Source organism: Vicugna pacos, chromosome 13 (assembly GCF_048564905.1).
Source record: "Vicugna pacos chromosome 13, VicPac4, whole genome shotgun sequence".
Classification (NCBI taxonomy): domain Eukaryota; kingdom Metazoa; phylum Chordata; class Mammalia; order Artiodactyla; family Camelidae; genus Vicugna; species Vicugna pacos.
The window spans coordinates 7,361,092-7,377,226 of NC_132999.1; the positions used below are offsets into that span (position 1 = coordinate 7,361,092).

At 38.5% G+C, this 16,135-nt stretch overlaps 1 long non-coding RNA gene across 3 annotated transcripts in view; it reads right to left on the reverse strand.

Annotated features, from left to right (window-relative positions):
• The window catches only part of LOC140700587 (uncharacterized), an 86,199-nt gene that overhangs the window by 11,371 nt on the left and 58,693 nt on the right, over positions 1 to 16,135 (reverse strand). For 2 of the 3 annotated variants that reach the window (XR_012079002.1, XR_012079001.1), the window contains 2 exons: positions 4,222 to 4,371; positions 3,504 to 3,608 (listed from right to left, as the gene is read on the reverse strand). The exons of the other annotated variant lie outside the window; for it this stretch is intronic. This is a non-coding gene — a long non-coding RNA (uncharacterized lncRNA). The remainder of the gene's footprint in view (positions 1 to 3,503; positions 3,609 to 4,221; positions 4,372 to 16,135) is intronic. 3 annotated transcript variants of the gene reach the window in all.

The window sequence follows — 16,135 nt, forward strand, 5'->3', positions numbered from 1 at the left end:
ATCTACTGTGCTCCAGATGCCATATGAGCCCCTCAAAATGTAAAGATTTATTTTATGGAGAGGAGAGAGTGAAGCTATTGCCCTAGAAAGTTCTCTATGAGTAACCGGAATTAATGAGATTATTTCTCCCTCAAAAGCAACTATTCTGACAGGCACATTTCATGATTCAAATTTCACTTCCCAAGCATTGTGCAAGCAATTGTACGTCATGTAAATATTTGGTTCAATTTACTTTTTTGGTTGGTGTTGGCATTTGTGTATCTTTCAATCTGTTTGTGCATATGCCACTCATATTAAGCCTTGAGAGGTTGAGGGATCTGTTTATATTTAACTTGGATGTGCACAAACCAGCAAGCATTAATACCAAACCAATCCAGATGGATGTTTATTGAGTTATTTCAGTAATTATAATATTCCCTTAAGTTCTTAGTATATAAATGACTACACTTTTGTGCACTCCCAGCCAAAAAGTCTTCTCAACACCAGCTAAATTATCATGGCAAGCTTAAGGCAGGCATTGCCTAAGGGTCAAAATTATTCTGATAATAACTACCCATTTTTGATATGGACAGTAGACTTATTCATATGTTCGTCTATATAGCTTTTTACCCTGGCCCCCAGCCAGGCTGTCTCAGAATGAGGAGATCCTTGCCAGCTCCTGTTTGCCAGATCCATGTGGCTTAGACTCTTTGGTCTCGAGTTTGGTCAATGAATGCCAGCATCACCTAAAGAATTGAGAACATGTGGACAACCTCCTGGGCTTGCAAACATCAATTAAGTGTATTCATTGATAGAATACATTTAATTATTCTGAGCATATTTAACAATTGTCCCAATGTGATCATTTTCTCTATTGGCATACAAAATCTAAGCATGTACAGTTTTCTTTATTGGCATGTGTAGTTGTTACTATACATCTCATGTATCTTGTTGAATGTTGGGATAATACAAACGTTTTTAAGTTCCCAGAGATCCCTAAAGAATAAAGTATTTTACTAAAATTTAAGCTAACACGATCACCATTCTCAGAGACCTACGGTATCTATGCCTCTTAATGATGAGTTCCTTCTTTTTGGGGATGGAAAGGGGGATCTGGACCTCTCAACTTTTCCTTTGTCAGAAAAGAAGTTGGACCCTCCAGCTGTGCTCAGTGCTCCATGCCAAGAAGATATTTCTAGACCCATGTGTTTAAAGGAGGGAACTTTGGGGGCTGCCAGCCTCTGCCCCTCCTTCTGTGTAGCTGACTGTCCCTCTTACTTCTGTCCCTGAGCCCATGGGGACCAGCACTGGCTGGGTCCCCCCACCCCAAGGACCTCCGTGCCTCCCGCCTCAGATGCAGCCCATGCCAGAGAAGCCACCTGTACAGCCAGGGTCACTCTGGTCTCAAAGAGGGATTCAGAAACAAAACAAAACAAAACAAAAATGTTTCCTTTGGAAAAGTTGTGGTTGGTCAAACACCAAATAATCCAAATAAGAAAATAATCATGTATAAAACAATAGGATAATTCTGTCAAGTCTGTGTTTTTATTTGAGTGGTTATTCTTCCAGACATATATATCAAAGAAAAAAATTTTATATATATAAGTATACATATCAGAAAAAGACCATTACTTTAGGTTAAAAAAAAAAATGATGGCAGTTCATCTTCAGGTCAAATGATGGTTCTTACTGCTTCCATCTGGAGCATATTTTTCTTACCAGCTCTCTGTAGATGAGGAACTGTATTAGCCTGCCATTCACATAATACACATAGTAACACTGCTACAGGGACCATCCTTCAACCGTGTCACTGTTTCTCAATCTAGTGGCCCAGTCCCCCTGGGTGGTTGCCTGGGTGTCAGTTAAATGATTGCTGTAACCCCTGTATTCTAAGGTTCCTAATGCAATTGCCCAAGGTTTTGAGTGATGACACTGAATACCTCGAGTGAAGGTGGAGCTTTATGGTGAGGGCATCAAAGTCAAACAGACTGGAGCCCCGCAGTTCCCCTGAGATAAAAATGCCTTCTCCACTTCACACTGTGAAAGATGAGCATGGATGGGGAAAAGCTGGAAAAGATCACCTGGCAAATGTAACATGGATTTCTTGTTTTCTCCCCTTGTAAGAAGCCATTGGGATGTATAGATAAAAGAATAAAATCAAATGTCATCAAAATACTTGTGGGTGTCTTAGATTTTATCACATAAGTTTTATCACATAGGTTTTATCACTGCTATTTACTGCATACCTGTTTTAAACAAGCATTCTTAACAGTTACTTCTAACTTCTGTGGATGTGTTTCAAAGTCATCCATCACCAAAACGTCTATAGATCAAAAACCTCATAGATAAAGTTGACAAGGAGATAAATTAGGCAAAAAGCTTGCATTATATGTAACGAAGTGCTGACATCCTTGATCTAACAGTTAATATTTATGAGTGCTTCCTGTGTAATGGGCACTGTTCTCAGTGGTTTATAAGTACCATTTCATAACAACCCCAAAGGATGGTTCTGTTGTCATTGTCATTCAGGAAAAACATGGCTAAGTCACAGGTAGCAAGTGATGGAACATGAACATAAGCAGAGCATGAACAGTGCCAGCACATGAAGCCAGGACTCCTGAGCACTGAGCTTGTCATCTTGCCACCTCCATACCCTCTACTGGTTTTATGAATCGATAAGGAAAAGACGAGCTTCTCTTTAGGGGGAAAAAAAGGCCAAGCTGATGATTCTGGAAAGAAGGAATACAAATAGTTCAAAAAAGGAAGAATGAAAAATCCCACCAAACATGGCAGCATGCAAATTCCCACCATAGGCACATTGCTGTGCTGTGAATGGGATACAGGTTTGCCCAGACACTGGCCTGCCTGGACCCTTTGGTTGACTGCCTCTAACAGCAAGCATCCTCATCCGCTTTGCTCAGTGTGCCACAGAGATGCAATCTGCTAGGTGTCCTATGACATGCAGAAGTTGGGAAGTTCTGATTAACTTCTTTGATTTTCAACTTCCTTTTGTATAAATGCAAATCATATAGGAAGGACCTCACAGCACTGCTGTGAAACGCAATGAAAAAATGTCTGTAGGGCACTTAGCAAAGTGCTGGACACGTCGGAACCACTCAAAACGAACAATACCTACTCCAGGCGGAACCCTGCATGCTACTCAGTAGCCAATTCGCAGTTGGATTAGCAGTTGTGAGAAACACTTTATCCCCCTCTTCCCGCCTGCCAAATGGAGCTGGTGTACACTTCATCACTATTCACTAAAGGGTTTTTAATAAAATTGGTGCAAGGTAGGCATCGTAGAACATGTGGAAGAACCAGTCTAACTGCAGGCCTGTACCAGCAGAACGCCGGGGTGGCTGCCTGCTCTTGTTCTGTCTCCCAGCTCATGGTGAAGGCAGGACTCCCAGCTCACACGCTGCAGAGTAAACATGGACGTATCACGCAACAAAAGTACAGAAGCTAATGACTACATCCCGTAGTCTGCAGTGCACGAAGAAGCAGGTCCTACGGAAAAGCCTTACCAAAGCATCTCCGTGTTGTATCCCCTGCCATGTTAATAACAGACACGTGTAGGATCCACCAGAGAGCTTGCTCTGAGCCTTCATCATTGATCATTCCCCTGCTCCCTGGAAGGAGGGAGTGACATGATGGACAGTAACAAGGGGAGAGAAAAGGAGACATTAAGTCATATCCAAAAGAAACAAACATGAGACAATTTGACAGCAACAATTTGTGAGTCAACAGGGAAGCTTGGCACAGTGAAGTGCGGTGAATCAAAATGATCAAATGATTTTATTAGTTTCATTTTATTAGTCAGATCTATTACTTCTTTTTTTTATAACCAGGGAAAAACAAAATAATTATCATCAGTTTATCAAGGCAGACCCCGGTGGAAAGTATACCCCTGATTTCCTGATTCCACTCCAACCAGGCCATGCCCACTACCCTTTGACCGAAAAGATTAGCCTCCCAGTTCCTCCACTCCTCATGTGGGTGGAGGGGGGTGGATACTGGATGCTGCAGACAAAGGTTTCCCACACAATGACTTCACAACATCGAGAGAAACATACAGTGTGAGCTACTGTATTTAAAAAGCACTGAAGATGGGCACTGCTCAACGCTGAGTGGGAAAAAAATCTTAATTTATCTTTAAGCCCCAGACGGTAAATATACTGCCGGCACTCACAGCGGAAACCTTTCTCACACCACTGCCCTCTTTCGCAAGCCCGTGAACCTCACCTGGAGTAATCACATTCTCGGTGGGAGAGAGGGGGCTCAGTTACCACGATAGCTAATTCCCGGGCCTGCCCTCAGCAACGACGAACAGTCATTATAAGCCATTCCAAATTATAGACGGGCGCTCTGTGATGCAGACTGCTGTAGACAGGGCTGAGACAATTACCAAATGAAAGAAATATTATTATTTTAAGAAATCTAACATTTTAATACAATGTGAAAAATGATGAGGGAATAACAAATGGAGTACATAAAAAGAGCTAATAATAAAAAAGGGCTTGGTGAGAAATCCCGCTGTCATATTTGCATTTACCCTGAAACTAATGCCATGCACATTTCTGAATGCAAATAATTCACGAGAGGAAGCAAAATGAGGGTGTTAATAATCATTTTTCCCTTAATGAGAAGCTGTTCTTTGACTGAAAGGTGCTTTGAGATGGGCTAAGTGAGGCTTAACAAAAGAGTTCCTTTTGGGGGGATGCATAAACGAGGGCAGCTGAGTTTCATTCTGGGATTTCAAGGCCGTGGCATTCACATTATCATCACAAATATTATTCTACATTTTTAAATAATAAAAATTCACCCTGTCAATGTACAATTCCTCCTTGTCCTGACTTTAGCTCGAAGTGATATTTCTCATGGGGTTTCCGGGTATTAAAAGCATCTTTTAGTATTACTTTTATTCATGCCAGACTTCTATTCCTTGCAATAATAACAACTAATGTTAACTGACTGCTTGTTATTGGCCAGGTGCTGTACTGTGAGTTTGACAAGGGTCACGTCCCCTTAGAGCTGATGCAACTCCCAGAGGCAGGAGTGAAATTCATCCTAGGACACCAGTGAGTGGGCAGCATCTATTCAAACTCAGGAGCCCAAACCACCCTTTCCACCTTGGTGCCCCCTTTTGATATTATGAACAGAACCAAGCGGCCTCAGCAGCAGCCTGACCAGGCGTCATGATGTGCTGTTCTTCACGTAATGACACCTGTACACAAGGTAGAGTCTAGAGATGCTCTTTTCTTCAAACTGAGCACAGAGTCCCTTCTGTTTTCTCACTCTCTCCCTCTTCCTTCCTCCGAGTAGGCTGCTAAGTAAGGGAGAGAAAAGCCCAAAGACAGGAGCCCCAGTTACGCATCTGTGGCTCTACACGCACCTTACTCATTGTGACTCATCCCAATTAATGGCCTGACTTCCAACAGGATTTCAATGGCAGAAATGTTTATTACTGAACTCCTTGCATTTCAACAGCAAACCATTTCAACATCACATCTTCCTGCCAGCTGCACCGCCGCCGTGTCAGTGTGGCACAGTGGCTGAAAACGTGGGCTTTACAGTCAGAGTACATTAGGAGCCGATTCTCCCTGGATCCCTCACATTTCCGCGTGCCTTTCAAGCGGTACCATTGACTGACTTTGTTCTGAACATCTTTACAGGCATGATTAACAAGCAAACAGCCTTGGGAGACTGAGACCGTTTCCCTCCTGCTGCCCGTTATAAAAGACGCGTTTCCTTGGTTCAGGACTCCTCTCCTGTCACGCAGCTCACTGTGCGTGCAAGGGATACCTGGCCCTCTTTTCACCATCCTGTAGGAACTGAGGCTCAGGAACACACTGATGGCTACTGTTATTAACGTGAGTAATAAAATCCTTTGTCTCTGACCCAGGAGTCTCAAGCCTTCTCCCAGCACCCATTAAACTACGGCAGGCTAACTTGCTAGCTTGCCAGGAAGTTAAAGTCTCAGACACCTGTCATGGTTCTTGACAAGGCCCCTATAGGCACCCTGGTTCTTTTGTTTACCAATTATGTGATGTGAAGAAAGTTACTTAAACTCTCTAAGTCTCAGAGTCCTCAGCTGTCAAGTGGGCCCAGCCTTGAGTTTAAACTACTATGTGATGTAATTTCTATTATGCTATGTGACATGCAATAGATGCATTAGCACCACACCAGGCACAAAGGATGCGCCCAGTGAGTTTACCTACTACGGCTCTTGCATAATGAAGAAATTACTTAGAATGAGGAGCCACGTCTTAGCCCCCTTTCTGTACAGCCACCAAAGTCCCTCAACTCATCCAGGACTGGGTTTCATCCTCTGTAAAATGAGACAGGTAGATGAGGTGATCTCTAAGGTTCCTCTTGGCTTTCAATTCTGAAACTTTGTTCCAGCTTCTCCTCACATCTTCCTTTCCCCCTTCCCTTAAAAGAAGTTTCTTTTATCAAATTTTTCCAGAGGTAACACATCAAGCACAGGGTGTGGTTGAAGCTAGAACCACGCCCCAACTCTGATCCATGAGAGTGAAGTCTGGCTGCTGCCTGAGAGCGAGTTGCTTTGCTAAGGCCAGATGAAGACAAAGCTAGTCCTGGTGTTGCTGATAAACCAGGAGTCTAACTCGTTTTAGCCTTTTGTCTCTAAGCCACCACACCCAGTTCGCTTTTCTGTTGCAGCTAAACCGTGGGCAGAGACCGTGGAAATGTAGAGGAAGGTTTGGATATCTGAATTTATAAAGTAGAATCAATCCCTGGACTTGTTGCCTGATTCAGGACGGCACGTGAGCAGGATGAGGAGAGAATCTAACTTCAGTCCCGCTCTGCATACAGCAGACTGTATGGCCCAGGTTAATCTAGACTTTCCCTAGGTCTTAGTGCCCTCACTGGTACTGTGGGGGCACTGGATTTGACGATTCCTGAGGTCCCTTCTGGCTTTGTAATTCTATGATTAACTAACATCACAAATACTTCTACTGCCCCAAATAATTTATCAGAATAAATGACTAACTTTATCTTAACTGCAGGCAGAAATCAAATTAAATGCCAGGATGTTTTAGATTGTACAGAGCCAGGCGTGTGCAGGTAGAGAACTAGAACTGTCACTTTGACCTAAAATCTACTTCAGCCCCAATGTATGGCCCCACCAAAGATGTCTAGAATCCGGGTGATGACAGACAAGCTTATGTGCACCTGAGTGTTCCACTCGTGACCTACTCATCCACATTGTGTGGCTTTTCCCACAACAGGAATGCCTGTGCTCATTTCCACCCACAGAAGCCTACATCATTCTTCTTGGACTCAAGGCACATACATGCTCATGGGACAACCGGCTGAGCTAGGGCAAGCATGTAGAATGAATTAAGGAATGCAAAGCAGAGTGGACAATCATTAAGACCCAACAATGATCTCATTAGCAACTAGCTTTAACCAAACAACATCAGAAAAATCCACCACCTTGCAATAACTGCAATGGAAAAATGAACCAGGTATCTTCCCATAGCACATCTTTGATATTTTTATTTTAACACCTAGCAAGATACATACTTTTTAATAACTCTGCTGTGACTAAGCTGACTTATTCCGGACTTTGTCATTTTTATCCTTGCACCTACCCTTGTTATTCACTGTACAATGCTTTAGAGTTTAGGATACTTGATCTTAAATTCTGGCTTTGCCATTTATTAATTGTGTGACTTTGAGCAAGTTACTTAACCTCTCAGAGCTTTAATTATTTCATCTGTGCAATTAACATAACAATACTTACCTCACATAGGGGTTGTTAGAGTTTAATGAGACAGCTTTTATTTTTTACTTTTTAATTGAATGGTTCTTTAAATTCTATAGTGCTTTACAATTTTCAAAAGTTTCAATCACATGATTTCATATAATCCTATAACAATCTCTTTTTCCCCCTACCCCCGTGTTGCCTCTCCCTCCTTCCCCCTTCCCTCTGGTAACCATTAATTTGTTCTCTATATTTGTGAGTCTGCTTGTTTTTTGTTTTATTCACTAATTTGTTATATTTTTTGGATTCCACATATAAGTGCTATCATACAGTATTTGTTTTTCTTTGTCTGACTTATTTCACTTAACATAATGCCCTCCAAGTCCATTTACGTTGCTGCATGTGGCAAATTTTCATTCTTTTTTATGACTGAGTAGTATTCCATTGTGTGTGTGCGTGTGTGCACACAACATCTTCTTTATCCACTCATCTGTTAATGGACTTAGGTTACTTCCATATCTTGGCAATTGTAAATAATGCTGCTATGAACATTGGGGTTGTATGTATCTTTCCAAATTAGCATTTTTGTTTTTTTCAAATAACACTTGGAGTGGAATTGTTGGTTCATCTATGGTGGTTCTATTTTTAGTTCTTTGAGAAACCTCCATACTGTTTTCCATGGTGACTGCACCAATTTGCATCCCCACCAACACTGTAGTAGGGTCCCCTTTATAAGACAGTTTTTAAAGTGTCAAGTGCATTGTCTGACATACAATGAGATTTAATATATTGTAGTTTTTACTACAGCAGATCATCAATAAATATTTATTGAATAATAGTTATGAGTTCTTGATTGTTGACTGGGTACCAGGCCTTAAGTTATCATTTCACATAAAACTCTGTACTATAGATACTATTCTAGGCCTCATTTTGAGAGATGATGGACCTGCGAACAGAAAGGTGAAGTGGAATGATGCCAGCGGTCCAGCAGCCAGCAAAGAGCAGAGTGAGAATTTAAACTCAGATATTCTAGCCCCAGAGCCCAACTTTCTCACACTCAATACTGCATTCAAATAAATGAGTGATTTGTTTTAAATAAAGCTAGGGAGTCAAAAGACACTAACAGATGGTTTATTATGTCCTTTAATCCTAAGTCTACATGTCTTCATCTAGAACTTGATATAGACCCACATTAATTACATTTCTACTACCAGTTTTCAAAATCCTCAAAAGTAGGACATGGAAGACATACTCTGAGTAATCTATTCCACTAACTAACATACAAAGATTTCTGCATACTCATGACCTCCAAAGTCCATAGATAGGAAGAATGAGTAGAAAGTTCATTAAATCTACTTTGGTTTGTATTTCAACTTCACAAAAACATAGCTAAATATCACACAAATAGGTTTTTCTCTGTAGAAGTATTAATTGTACTCATCCCTGGCAGAAAAGAATGAAATGTAAAAATTTTACTTACAGATAGAATTTAAATACAGCTTTCTTATAAATAACCATCATTAAGTATACTGAAGAAAACCTTTTCAGTTAAAAAAAAATCATGTTTTTAACAGAGTTTACTTGAAGAAATCATCTGCAAACAATTCTTTGTAGTAAATCGTTGGCCTTTTTTCTATATTTTAAAGATTTTCTTTTGTTTTTCTTTGAAGATAGAGCAAAATGGGTTAACAAAATCTCCATATTGTAGCAAATATATTCTAATGTAATTATTCAACTACTAGAAAAATCTTTTCATGCTTTAGGTTAAATAATAAAACTACAAATCAAGATGCAATGTCATTCATCATTCTAATACATGCGGTGGGGGGAGTGAGTTCATTATTTTCACTGTTTCATGGAAGAGAAGCCAAAATAAAGAAAAGAAAAGTATTTAACGCAGCCCTGAGAAGAAATTAACACAATAAGAAGGACCTGGTTACTCATTGTCTCATCCAAGCCTGCAGAAGAAACAAATCTAAAAAGTGCGGAAGGATTCAAATAAAATAGAAGTTTTTCTCACTTACATAACAGGCTGAGACAGGTCTTCCGGGCCGGCCTTCCATATGGTAACTCAGAGACCCCCGTCCAACCTGTGGCTCAGCCATCCCCTGGTACCTCCTCATGGCCAGTCTGCAGCAGGCCGGAAGGGGAGCAGTGGAGGTGAGCATACTCTTCTCTTAAAGACCTAGAAACACTGCATAAAACATCAACCATATTCACATTCCACTGACTGGAACTCGAACATATTGCTACACAATAGTACCAAGGAGGCTGCGAAATACAGTCTAGCACAGGAGAAATAAGAAATAAGAGTCGATGAATGACTAACCGTCTTTTCCACACTTTGTACATCTTATTCAATGTCATTACAAAGTTGAGAGAATTCAGACATAGAGAATTTCTAAAGAGATCTCCATGAGATCTTTTAAAACATACTCCATATCCTATAATATTCCAAGCAATAATTTAGTTACTGTACAATAATACAATATAGGATAACTGGAATCAAAATGCATGTTTTCTTTGTTCCATACAAATAATGAGCCTTTTTATTTTGGAGAATTTTTCCAGAGCTCGCTCTCGCTCTCGCTCTCTCTCTCTCTCTCTCTCTCTCTCTCTAACCAGAGTAATAATACTTAAAAATCAGGAAGCTAGAAATATTATTTAAAAGTATTCTGATCCATTGTCTTACATCCAGGAAGGTCAACACCTACACCTTTCTATTTTAATGAAAACACTTTTTCAAAGATGTGCAAAGGAGATTCCAGCAAGTCCTTGAATGCCCAGCAACCCTCACTGTCAGGAATTTCTTCCTGGTTGCTAATTGAAATCTGTTATCCTATAGCTTAAGCTCAGTTGCTTTTGGATTTTTCTCAGACATAAAAAACAGATGTTCTTTTATCCTCAGTATATTACACATTCCCACATTTCTATATTTAGCCCTGTCCTTAGCAATATCCCAGAACCTTTTCTCCGCAGGTACCAAGCCCAAACCCTTTCATTGTATTTACGGCTCTCCTTAGAAATCTCTTCAACTTTTCCATGTTCCTTTTAAATTGTCATGGTCCCGAATGAGATTCTCATAATTTATCCTATTTTTATAAGTACTTGTTCCATGAGAACACAGCATACAAAGAGTAGTGAGAAAATGAATCTAATTCCCAAGAAAGTGATATTTGATCAACAATAAAATAGCTCATCACTATATTTTGTCTTTTTCTTGCCAGTTGCCACTTTCATATTTGTCATCCTTTTAGGCAGAAGTCTTGGCTCACAGTCCAAGTTTCCAGTTACAGAACTGGCAAAGCCACATACTTCTCAACACACCCTTATCTCAGAGAAGTCAACACTTTTCCTCCCATAGATGTTGGGGATCTTTCACAGGTTCACAAGCAAGACACTTAAAATATTTCATATTCAAATAGACCCTGACAGTCTGCAAAATGCTCTCACACGAGTGCTCTCAATGACTCTTCAAGCCAACTCTGTAAGTTACACACGTTCATTTGAAAGAGAACAAACCTCAGAACCAGAGGGTACGTGCTTTGCCTAATGTCACATAGGAATAAGTGGCAGTTGTGGCTCACTAATTCAAAGCATGCATTTCCAAATCTAGTGTTTTTGCAGAATACCACATGGGGAGCAATTTCTTCCTTTGTTTTTAGATCTACTGCCTAAGAATCCTAAGGGAAATAAATGACATGATTCTTAAAGATAAAAGGATGTCATGCAAGTTACATCAATAAAAATATCTAATTTGAAAGATATCTTACATTGTTAAAAGAAGGTGCTGAAATATAACTTTAGTGTCTTAAGGTTGATTTCCATTCGAAGATTTCATAAAGTATTGACTTTGCCCATGATTCAACAAGAGTTTGTGTGTATTCTTGGCATGAGAAGGACAGTGTGCTTGATACATACTAAATGCTCAATAAATGTGCATCTCAGCAAAACATTATCATTCGTCACTCTTATGTAATTATTTGCTGAATTTAACTGAGCTTGGTTACACTGCTTGCTTGCTCGTGAGAAGAAAACATCACATATGCAAATATCTATAAAGACACACTTTTCTAACTATATGAATCCTTCTTAAATTAAGGTATTTAGCAGGGTTTTTTGGTATCTTTTCAGGAAAAAAACCTGTTAAGGAGAAATTGAAATGCATTTTATCAGATTTTACAAACACTTAATATCTACCTTCAACTTCCAGAGCAAACAGATTAATTTCATACATATATATCTGATTTATTTTTATAGAAAATCGAGTTTATTAATTTGGAACTTTTCAAGTATTTTTCATCATCCCTCCAATATTTCCCAATAATACCATTATTATCCATTAATCTCCTATCCAAGTGAGAGTAATGGTAATTAAAGTAGACCAAACCTCACTTATCCCATGTTTGTATAAGTTTTATTGGCTGCTTATTTGAGTTAGGAGCACATGTGATTTTCAAAGACACTCTCCTTATTATCCATTTGATTTAATAAAATTCTCCTTTTTGGAAAGTTTCTGATATCAAGTAAGTTTCATCAACACTTACTTTGTTTTTATCACTGTGTTAAAAAATTCACAACTACAGAATTTCCTTTCCAGGGCTATATGGGACTTTAAATCTTTAACAACTGTTAGATTTTAATTTTCTCTTGTGTACTCTGGGCAATGCGTATTTTAATTATGTTTATACGATTTATCTTGGGACTCTTGCTTGGAAAAAGTCTAGAAATAGATATCATATATGTGGTATTCATTTTTAATCTGATTATACAGCAAACTTATTAGCCTAAAAGAGAGACATTTAATTTTGCAACATAATTTCACATCCTTATTCTGAATTGTTTCGTATATTTAGCTTTTGTCTTAATTAGAAGCTGAAAATAATTGCATGAGGTGAATAAAGTTACAATTTTTTATTACTTCACACAAAGAAAAACTTACCGTCCATACTTTTGCCAATATGTTATCACATTATTGTTTATCTGCCACTTTTTATTTAATTAAAATACTATAATTTTAACAATAGCCTAAATTTTTAAAATAGGATGTTTATGTCTCTCAAGTGTTAATTTGCTTATTTTGTGCTAAAATGTATGTTTTATCCTAAAAATATGTTTTAAACCAAGTTTTACATAAGCAGTAAAAGAACTGAATAAATCACTATCGGTTTTTCAACCAGAAAAGGAACGTGCTTTGAGTCTTACAAGTTACTTATTTCAAACCCTAACACCCTTAACTGGACTTTCCAGAGCAGGTTAATATTTGCAACCAAAAGTCTGTCATTGAGTGAAGAGCTTGGCTTTGATGGGCGTAACATGAGCAACAGGAATACCTCGCTGGATGTTGAATATGGTCTCACACTTACAGAGTTTTCCACATGGGAATCACTTTTCTCTTTCATTTCGGTTGCTCTGTCCTTGGGCACTTGTCATTTAATTTTGGGTCCCTCACACCTTGAAGTTAAAGCAAACAACACAGAAGAATGATGCTGAAACCAAACATCTGCAACCAAGGAGTTATACAGATCACAGAGCGATCACACCAAGTGACAATTATGCTATATTTGCTTATGGTTCTGCTACAATAACCTTCTGCAAGGGGTCGTTAGGGGTTTTCATTGCTGTCTGTGCATTTCTATGTAGGAGAAGCATTGGTGTCTGAAAATTAAGTCAATGTGTTCCACATTCACTAATTAAGCAACACCGTTTCAAGTTCTGCCATTCAATAATTAACTTGTATGGAAGCTATAATTTCTGAGCCAAGATCATGGTGCAAAACAGTTACAGATGTAGTTACAGTTTACTTTTCTGTAAATCAATGTTTAGCATGACCTGCTGTTGAAGGGAGAAATGCCTGCAAATTAATAGATTTAGTCAAAGGACTTTTTATCTTTTTACTTCTATCTCAATTAGAAATTAGAGAAAGACGTGCCTTCCTTCCCAGAAAGCTAAACAACATTGGCTTATCCACAGAAATTTACAGCATGACTGTAAATAAATAACTATTCATGATAGAGCAACAACATAGGTAATGTGGCAATCGCAATTAATTTTACTGTCATAAGTGTGACAGATAATAGAGACCCTTCACCACCCCGGAGATTTATAGGACAAAACGCCTGTGTATAATTTAGTAGATACGTGTTTTTATAGAGGAAACTTACCATATGTTCATTAGGACGTAGTTGCAAGGATCAACTGCAGCAGGAGAAAAAGGATGCACCCGGAGTAGGTAAACAGAGTTAGAAAAGAGAAGGTCAGGAATGCGAATTTGGCTAATTAAAGAAGGTAGGCATAAGATGAAGGGGAAAAGTATTTTTCACAGAAGATATCCAGATATGACATCTGTAAATCTTGCACCGTTGCTAGTGAGTGGGTTAAATATGTATTCCTCCCCCCAGCTTTTCTTTTGGGTTCATAACCTTCTGATTCTGATCAAGTAATGAATGACTCCATTTGCTAATAAACACTGAATGAGAAATCTAAGGCCAATGGTATCTAGCAAAGCCCTGGTTTTCCTAAGGAGAGTGCCAGCTAATTAGAAGGAAGTACACAGGGCATGGATAATAGTTTTATTGCCTTATAGAATCAATGATGTCCCTGGGATTTGAAGCCTGATTCTTCAGTGAAAATCTACTTTGGATTCACAGGCTAATGAGTTGACAAAGAAGCAGAGAAACTGCCTGTAAAAATGAGAGTCTGGCTTCTTGACAAAAAGGGAGGGGAGAAAGAGAAAATAAGTACCGAAATCTCTAACTCCGAAATTTAAATTGTGCCTTTGGATCTTTTCTCCTTTTTTGCTTTTCTTCTTTTGATGAAAAGCTGAAAATCTAAAGCACAAAGGTTTCAACCAGCCCAGGAAGCAGATTCACGACCTAAGTGAGTCCCTGAAAATTTTCCAGGTTCCCATTCTTCTTTAACACTGGAAGGGGCCAGACTGGGGGCAGTCATTTCAGGGAAGTCTCAGATCTTGGCCACATGACTTACATTGTGTGGGAAAAGAGTCTTGGCCAGATAAAGCATTCTCGTAAATTTATAATGGTGATAATGTTTTTCATTCAGCATGCAAGATGGACGCACACGGGCCCTGTGTTTCTTGATTTCCGCTCTACAAGACATCAAGTGTGATGCTTTGCACCGGATTCCTGGTGGGAGAGGTAGAAAGGAGATTTTTCATGCTCCTTATAGAAGCTGAAGGATAATAACTCAGGAAGAGTCACTTAACAGAGTTTAGGGAACACTGGTGGCTGCTTCATTGTTCTTTTCACAGCAGGCTAGAGGGCAAAAGTTTATCAGAAGAGGAGAAAAAAACCTGAGGGTTAACTGGAACTGAATAGAAATTCAAATATGTTTAAATAAAATTTTCTCTTGGGCTTTAATTCTCGTCTTTGATTTGCATTCTTCGAAAAAAAAATTAAATGATGTTTTAAATATGGCAGTCCTTTTGTATCCTTCTTTTAATCACAAACCTTTGACTTTGGGCATTGTTAATAACATTAAATATTAGCCTTACATTGTTAGCTTAATAGTAAGTGGAAAGGATGGCTTTGTAATTGTATGATTTTTCTCACTCAAGCTTTTTATTTTAATAAGTCAGTTTAAAAATTCAAGAGACAGTCTAATATTAGGGTACTTACTAGAAGAACTCATCCAAGAAAGAGGCATAGCCAATGCAAATCACTTAAAATTTAGAAGTTAATGAGTTCTACTAACTGAGTTTATCCTTAAAAGTTACTGAAATGCCACTTAAAATGTGTGTTAATTAGTCATACAATATCTTAGGTTTCCTACATATTGCATGCCAGTTTCTAAATACCATTCAAAAATAAACCCAATAGAATTAACAGTCACTACCCTTCTATAGAACCCTCAACCCTCTATCAAAAAAATTCTTTAAACTAGGTTGTTTATAATATAAAATTAACTATGTTGAATCACTACATTTAATTTAGCAATATATGAGTTATTTAATATCTATATTTTTAAAGATTTTTTTTTTACTTTGAGAATTTCTCTTTTTTCCCTAATAAACTGGAGTCTGCAGGTTTCCTCCTGCATATCTGTGAACTTACAGAAAGCTAGCCAAAAGTCATGCATCCTTTGTAGTCCAAGATGCTCGCTATTCAAGTCAGTCTCATAAGAAATGTTTCAAAATTAAGAAATGGTCACATAAGAGCTTATAGAAAGAGTGTTTAGGGATATTCAGTGGTTTATGTACAATATTGTAGACAGTAGTATGAGAAAAACAAGTCAATCTGAGCAAATCTATACAGCTTTTCTCTTGTAAAAGGAAGAAAGGTCTATATTTATGTCCACTGATATTGATTGATCAATATATATTTTGATATATAATTTTATTTTGAGTTACAATATATATTCTGATATACAATTGATATTAGTCAATTTATATTGACTGATCAGTATAAA